General features: G+C 35.0%; 1 pseudogene; it reads left to right on the plus strand.

The window, feature by feature from the left end:
* Nucleotides 1-7185: 7185 nt before the first annotated feature.
* LOC100917366 lies at nt 7186-7669 on the plus strand (annotated as a pseudogene).
* Nucleotides 7670-9122: the final 1453 nt, after the last annotated feature.

Below are 9122 nucleotides of genomic sequence, written 5' to 3' on the forward strand. Positions count from 1 at the left end.
GTAAATTTTTTTCCTGAGTTTTTTGCCCTCTTGGTTGCATTGGTTATGTTTGTTTAAAACCTTTTTAATTTAATGTAACAAAAATATCCATTTTATATTCCTTACTGCTTCCTTGGAGTTGCATGTTTTAGTTACTCATCTCTTTGAAAAAAAGATGTGTTTTCTTAAGGGGGCACTTGGGTGCCCCCAAGAGCCATAATGGAAGAATTAGATTGAATATTTTTAATGCAGAAGGAGTACTTTACTATATCGGGAAGAAAAGTTTTAATTCCATACACTTCCTAGATGTGTACTCTGGGGTAAGTGTTTCATTCTCTGTCTGCCTTACTTTATCTCTAAAATAAGGAGAATTAATACCTATCTCCCAAAGCTGTTATTAAGATAAAATGAGAAAATATTTGTAAAATGCTTGGCAAGCCTTAAAGTGCTATATAAATATTAGTTAATATTATTATTAATGTTTTATTAATGTTATTCTTATTTTTTCTTTAATTAAATGTATTTATTCATTTAAAATAAATGCAAAATAAGAAAAAACAAAATGGAAAAATAAAGATAGAAAAAAGAAAAAACAAAACAAACATTGTCATTTGCCCAGCAGAACACCAGGGGGGATTCAAAATATATGTAACAATATATATACAATATAATATACATATATACACACTATATGCTTATATATATAACATATATACTAACATATATAATATATATACTAACTATATATAATATATAATAAATATAATATACTTATATACTAAGTTATAGACCTGTCTGGGTAAAACTCAATGAAACCATGAAATCCTGTGTAAAACCCTAAAAGCATTCAGTATCAACTATCATTATTAAAATTATTGTGAAGGTATTTTATAAACGGCAAAGTATTGTGAAAAAGAAAGGGACTGTTAAGAGTCATTATTTCACTTGCTTTTGTCTCCCTGGCTTTACAAATCCAATGGGATTGGAGAGAGAGAAGAGATAAAGGGAGGGTGCTATTGTGGAGAGAACAGGTAACTCAAGACTGGGGGGAGGGAAAGATTCATTATACTTTTCTCTCCTTGCCTCTTTCCTAGATAACTCTGTTCTCTGCCAGTGAAGCAAAATGGAGGGCTACAGATGTACTTTTAGCAACCAGAAGGTTTCTTAGACTTTCAGTCCATCAACCAGCCCCACATCTGACCCAGGCTCAGGCTTTGAGAATCCAAGGTTACCCCCAAGATGGAGACATCAGAATAGCAGTCTCAATGGAGACACATAAGAAATCTTTATTAAATTGAATTGTCTTGTTCATAGATGAGGAAATCATGTTGGAAGGAGAACCAGAAAATTTCCAAAACTGCAAGGATATCTCTTACTGAGAAGGGACTCAAGAAAGGCTATGGAGAGTGAGGGAGTGGAGAGAGTCCTAACAGAAATCTGTGGGAAGCTAAGAATTAAATAGTATGTCTCTTTTGGCCCCTTTTTCTTCCTAGAAATGAAAAGACAGGAGCAAGGGGGAAAGGGGGTCCAATTAGTGTTTGGGTATCATGCATATGCAAATAGACTCCTCCAGACCAAAAAGACTCCTCAGAGCTCAAGAAAGAGCTTAGAGAGACTTAGTCAAAGGGAATTCATGCATTAGAGTCCTATCAAGTTATTTCTATCTCTGAGACTATAGGATTCTGTGCCTCTCTGTTGTTCAGTTGTGTCTAATTCTTTATGACTCTAGAGACAATGCTTTACATGGGATTTCTGGTAAAGATGCTGGAGCAATTTGCTATTTCCTTCTCCCGGAATTAAGGTCCTAGTACAGTCTGAGACCAGATTTTACATCAGGTCTTCTTGATCCATCTGAGACCTCTCTCCACTGAGCCACCTAGCAGCCCCCATGCCTCTAGTAAGCTGCTAATGAAAGGCCTTAAGTTCACGGCTGGTCTACTCCTGGTCATATCAACATTACCAAAGGCTCATTACCTAAAGGGCTTCTTTTCCTCATTTGTTGACCTACACTTTCACACCCAACAGTTCCCAGCCAAAGGCTCCTTGCCAAAGGCAACACCCACATCAGAACCTTTGTCCTTTTTCCAGTGGAGTTTCAAAACATACATTGCCCTTTTATCCTGGAATTATTTGTCACATTTTTTTTGCCTTTTTGTTTTTTTATTTGAAAAAACTGTTAGGAAAAAAAGGAAAACAGAAAAGAAATACAAAACAAAATAAAGCAAAACAAAAGAGAATATTGTCATGTGCCCAACAGAACATCATGGGGCTTTCAAAATATATAACAACAAATTACCAGATCAAGAAAGTGTACATATTAGTATAAGAAATTATATTCATTAATGACCATTTTTTCTTTACTTCCTTGTAAATTACTTGGCTCTCTGCTGCACTCTTTATTTACTTTATTCTTTTTTCCCCTTTCATTCCCCCACCACTCCCAAGTAAGCTACATTTAAGAAAAAGATATTTCTGTATATACATATGGATATATAGATACACACACACACACACACACACACACGTCTCTCCTATCTTTGCTGCCTCTTTAATTAAATTCTGCCCCTAACTTGCTCTGCTATTATTTAAACTCCCACCTAAGGATCCTTCCTCCCTTGTCTTCTTCCCTCACCCTTTGCTTCCCTATGTGCCCGATCCTCCTCCCTTATTTCTTTATAGATTTTGGAGGGTGCTATACCCTGCATGGTATATATGTAGTGTTGCCTATTGAATCCATTCCCAATGTGAGTAGGTTTTCAGACCTATGAGCCCTCTTCTCCCCTCTAATGCCTCTGTGTTTATTCTTCCTCTGCATCTCATTTGTATAACCTGATTAGCATTTTTATACCTTAACTGCCAGTTTTTCTTTTGAGCTACCCTATTGATGTGAATCTTATATATATGCACAAATATAAAAAAACAAATAATTTGTCCATGTTTAAACAGGTTATACATGTTAAGTTTCTTAAAATTGATCTTTTATCTTGGTTCTTATATACTAAATTTTCTGTTACAAAGTCCTGAAAATCTACAAGTTCATTGAATGTCCATTTTTTTCTCAGTCAGGATTATAGATAATTTTGCCGGATATGATATTTTTGGCTGCAAGCCTATCATTTTTTTTATCCTGGTTTTGTTCCATTGCAATTGAGGTAAATTGGGAAAAAAAATAAAACCAATCATAATAACCTTGCCAGGTAGTCTAGCAATACTCAGAGTAACCTCTTAATACATTGTATTAATACATGTATTGTTGACATGTATTGTTAACATGTATTAATTAATACATGTTGAATTTGGGATCAACAAATTTGATTTTTTTCACTGACATTCAAGGCCTCGAAAAAATAACAAAAAATCCCCTCCTATTTACTTAGAGCCTTAGTCTATATCTCATATATATTTTGAAGGACTTAAGACCACCCTTATCAGAGTCAGAGTTGAGAGGAGCTTCAGAAGTCATTTATTTAGTGCAGGACACTGTGAGTCTCATGGACCGCCTTGGCAATGCAAAGAAACCTATGGATCCCTTTCACAGAATGTTTGTTGTTTATATTCATAATTGAAGGAAATACTAAATTTGAGTTAGAGGCTAATGAAAATAAAGACATAATCTTTCTCCATATAAATTTGTGGGAAATCTATCCATGGAACTCTAAGTTAATAAACTCTGATTTAGTCCAAAATAAATGGTAACAAAAATCCCTTCTACCACAGAACTGAAATGTAATCATGTAGCCTGTGAAGATCTCCAGTGAGGGAGAATTCACTACTCTGCATTCTACTTTTGAATAGTTCTGTTAGAAATAACAACAGCAGCAGCATTTATATAGTGCTTTAAGGATTACAGTTCAAACACTTGAACTTAGTTTTATGATCATCCTACTCTCTTCTGTTCTCCAGGTTAAACACTTACAGTTCCTTTAAGTCGTTTTCCTATATTATATTCTCAAGATTTTTCTGTCTTGGTCTCTCCCTCCCCACTTCTGAATACATTCTACCTCATCAGTATCTTTCTTTAGGGTGCCCAGATTGGAACAGACAAAGTCTGACAAGAGCAGAGAACAACGAGCCTCTCTTCTCTGGCCCTGGATACCCCCTTTTAATACAACTCAGGACTGCACTTGTTTTTTTTTTGTCTGTGTCTCAGTCTACTGCCACAGCTTTGGGATTTAGGGACTTTCATAAAGAAGGCAGAACAGTCAGTGATATTCACAGCAATAGACCTTTATTATATGCATGCTTTGACTCTCACAAGGGGAAGCCATAAGTTTAACTTGAGATACCCAAAAGCTGGAGGGGGGCAAGATTCAGGGCATCGACACAGTAGGGTTTCAAGACTGATAAGAATACAATAAAATCCAGACACTGGAAGGAAGTTACTAGGCTTTACAGAGAATGGTTTTTAAAAATCAGCAAGAGAAATGTTCCATATTCCAACCAAATTAGGCTACTCTGTTTCCCAAACTCAGCTTTCCCTCTCCCAATTCCATCCTTTCTTATCAGCTTTCCAATATATCATGAATGGTGGTAGTGAGGACTCCATCCTCACTGCCACCTCTTAAAAATTCCACATTCCTTCAGAGCTTAGCCCCTGTGACACTTCTGATAGAATTCTTTCCTAATCTTTCATTTATTACTTTCTCCTTCCTTTATTTATCTTGTATTTATTCATCTGTATTCATATTATATCTCCCAGGAGAATGCAACTGTTGACTCATTTTTGTCTCTACATTTTCAGCATCAAACAATGTTTTCCACACTTGTGTTTAATTAATTCATGTTGAATTGAATATAAGGTAGTGCTTTTAATATATATGTATCAAGCGTTCTCTGGGCTTAGCTTTATGGTCAGGTTGCCTATATCTCCCTGTCAGAGTTCCAGAGGAAAATCTAAGGGGATGGGACAACTCTAATTATGAGCTTGAGCCCCTATTCTGGTGAGTTAGCCACCAGTGATGAGCGCCCCAGTTCCATTTAACCAATTAATATCAATTAGCTTTTACAAAGAGATGTTCACTTCAAAGATACAGCAAGAAGACAAGTAGAAGTATCTTCCCCCCAAAACCAAACTGAGGGGGGCACTTTTTTGGAGGGGAGTATATTCTTTGCCATACCACCTCAGGCTTTGGGGAGAGTGAACAGAGTTCTAATATAGTTTCTACAAGACATTGATCTCCCCAGGGTCAGTCCAAATGCAGCACCAATGTTGTTGAGGGTTGAGTCCTTGTCTCAACTATCCCTAGCCTGGTTCCCAAACTGGTCCTTGGGGCATGGATGGGCTGGCCACAAAACCCAGGATGGACTGGACCCCCAGACTTCCAGATTCCCAGCCCTTGGATGGCGTGCTCTTCTGACTTTTCCATGTGAATTGTCTCCCTAGGAGGATTTGAGTTCCTTAAGAGTGGGATGGTCTTATTTTTCTCTGTATCCCCAATACTTAGTGTAGTGCTTTGCACGTAAGTTCTTAATAAATGCTTTATTCACTCATTCATTTCAACACTCCATTACACATAGCACTACTCTTCTAAAAGCAGGCTTTCTAGCCTCTTCCTTGTAAAGAATTGCATTTATGGTGTTTTATTCATGCTCTTAGGGATTAGCGTCATTTGTCAATCTCCTGATATGTATTTCGAATATTTTATGATTTTATATATTTAAATGTGACCTCTATTTTTGATCTACCATATGCAACTTTGCTGCAACACCATGTAAACTACATGTAAACTCAGTCTTGATTTACTGTATGTAATTCAAACATGCAATGCTATATGTTACGAATTTGTATGTGACCTCAGTATTTGTTCTCTACTGAGCCTTATAAATACATACCTGATATAATTTACAGACATTACAACATTTTTCATGGAAAAAAGGAGGTAACAATTTGGACTAGGGCAAACTGAGCCTTTTCTGTGTGCCAGGTAATGGGCACAAGCTTGTACATTTAGGAATTATCATGAAATAGGTTTGATTGTTGATATAATAAAATTTCATTTCCTGTGAGATACTGTTCCTGTACACAGGGGACTCTTCTTGTAATGAGGACATAGATGAGGGGAAAGCAAAACCCCATTGAATTATAAATGAAACTAGGAGTTGGTTGGGTTGTTGTTGTTGTTTTCCACACCAATAAAATAGACAAAGCATTAGCTAATTTGATTAAAATAAGAAAAGAGGAAAACCAAATTATCAGGAACAAAAATGAGAAAGAATTCACAACAAATAAAGAAGATTTAAAGGATATTATTTTGCCTAACAATATGCCAACAAAATCAGTAACTGAAATGAAATAAATGAATGAAACAAAAATATGAAATATCCAAATTAACAACTCTATTCCAGAGAAAGAAATTGCTCTAAATTGGATGTATATCAGGAATGCAGAGGTAGTATAATACTAGAAAAACTCTCAACTAAATTAGCCATGTTAGTAACAAAACAAAAAAACATATTGAATATATAGCGTGATCCTGAAGGCCTGTGACCTTAGAGTGCTATTGTTCTAACAATCTGTCAATGATTCTGAAGTCATTACTGACTATCAGATAGATCATCTTTTGGTCAGTAATAACCAAGTTCCTGAGACAATAGTGAAGAGATTATCCCTCAAATCTACGTATAAGCCATAAAATTAGTAAATAAGTAACATGAAGCTCTGGTCTCTCTAACTTTATCTTATAAATTTATCTTCTTTCTCCAGGTTCTTTGCTAAATCCCTTTGGAACTTAGCCTGTTTCAATTGGTGTTATAATTACAATAAACTTTACCCATTGACTTGGAGATAGGTCCAAACCTGCAAATTATTTTGAGAAACCTCGGGAAACTGGTCTGTGACCCCAACCTTTTGGAGTCCCCTTTTGAACCTCAATAGAAACAGAAAAAGCTTTGAACAAAATGCTGGTTTTTATTTTTTAAGTGACAACAACAACAACAACAGAGGAGACCAAACTTGCCAGCTCAGACATCTGCAGCAAGGAAGAGGCGGCAGGCAGGTTGGTTAGGTGAGGTTATCCCCATGGTCAGGTACATGAGCATCCAGTATCTCTTTGGGCAGCCTGAACAGGAGGCTCCAGGAAGTACCAGAGTCACTTTAGCTCATAATCAGCCTCTGAAAAAAAGAGAAACCTAAATGGAAAAGCAATTATCCCCTGTAACAGATGGACAACTGAACAGAGAGATGAATTTTGGGGTACCAAATTTGGGATGCTCCAAAGGCTGCAGCATAATACATTTAAGAACATCAATCATGAACTGGCACAAGCAATCATCAATGGTATAAATATAACATTACCGTAGGGTGATCTTACAGAATATTATGATGAATTGGAAAACAAAAATCTGTTTCCAATATATTGCGTGGTCCCAGCAAACAATATGGTAGAAGCAAAGGATGAAATAGAGACTGGATATTCCTGATCTACCACCAGATTCTGGCGATTAGTGTCAATTCCAATAATACCTTTCACCAGGCAAAAGTTTCAACCTTTTGGCTTGTAGTAGACACTGTGTACCACATGAAGAAGAGGTTGAATGCAGTAGAAAGGGTAAGAGCCAAATAGTCAGTAATGGTTTTCAGGCAGGCTACTCACTGACAAAATGAAACTAGAAGGATTGAAGATCCAAAGATTACATAGAACAGGTCATTGTGTGCCAGTCCTTGCAAAATCCAACACCAGCTAAGAACTAAACTAGTCTTATTGACTGGTTTTCTATTTTTTTAAAAGCATAAAATTTATTTTCACTGCCATTATTTACCCACGAATGGATTTAGTTCTAAGGATGACCAATGGAAAATTCCATCTGTGTTGGAGATCTACACAAAAAATAAAACACAAAGAGTCAGACTTTGAGACTCATGGAATTGCCATTACTTATGCAAAAGTCAACTAATGAAATAAATAACCATTTGTTAAAACAAAACAAAACAGAAACCCAACATAAATGACATGTTTAAATGATTTGAACAATGAATAAAGTAGTCATCCATGAAGAACAGCACCTTTTGAATTCAAGTTTTTTTCTAAAGCAATCTAAATTATGCTATTTCAAAAAACTCCTACTGTATTATTTGTCCCCAACTGCAGCTTTTTTGATGGTAACAAAAGTGCAGTAGTTATAGTGTTTCCTTTCTGATTTTTAACTGCTGTTATTCAAAACTCATCCATCAAAGGAAAAATGGGGAAAATATCCCTAGCATTGTGTTTCAGGATTACTTTCCCTTTTTTCATGTGCTGAGATTTTTTTATGTCCTTACCAATCAATTTTGGTACCTTTTATTAAGTTGGTGGTAGGCAGCTTTATGCTATTACTGACTTTGTAGCACTAGGCAGTAATTTAGTAAATACAGTAAAATATCTTTTTTTAAAAAATAGAAAACATAGGGGAAAATGGAATTTTCCTTAATAATAAGTAGTATACAGATAGATTTTAAGGACAAACATTATTTGTAACAGAAATAAATTGAAATACTTTCTAATAAATTAGAAGGTAAAACGTGAATGTTCGTCATTACCATTTCTATTTGACATAGTTCTAAAAATGCTGGCAATAATAAAAGGGAATAATCATAAGTAAAGAAGAAACAAAAGTGTCACTTTTTACAAGACTTTGATGGTATATTTATAAAATCCTAAAAAGGCAACTAAAATTAATTAAATCAATATTTTTTAGCAAACTTGCAGAATATAAATCCACAAAATCATTAGCATTTCTATGGAATACCAATAAAATCTAGCAAGAGGAAATTAAAAAAGAAACTCCATTTACAATTATTACAGAATGTATAAAATACTTGGAATCCTATTTACCTATACCAAAATATACACAAGAACCACATAAATAACTGTTTCCAGAAACAAAGGTATATTTAAATAATTTAAAAATATATTAATTGCTCATGGGTAGGATGAGCCAATATGGTAAAAAAAAACATTACTACTTAAATTAATCAATGCCATACCAATCAAACTATTCAAAGATCTCTTCATAAAACTAGAAAAATAATAATGAAATTCTTATAGAAGAAAAAAATCACGAATCTCAAGAGAAATAATGAAAAGAGATGGAAACTAAGGGGGCCTGATAGTGCCAGGTATCAAACTATATTACACAAAGTGGCTATTGTTATAATAACTTATTAT

This window comes from Sarcophilus harrisii, chromosome 2 (genome assembly GCF_902635505.1).
Source record: "Sarcophilus harrisii chromosome 2, mSarHar1.11, whole genome shotgun sequence".
NCBI lineage: Eukaryota > Metazoa > Chordata > Mammalia > Dasyuromorphia > Dasyuridae > Sarcophilus > Sarcophilus harrisii.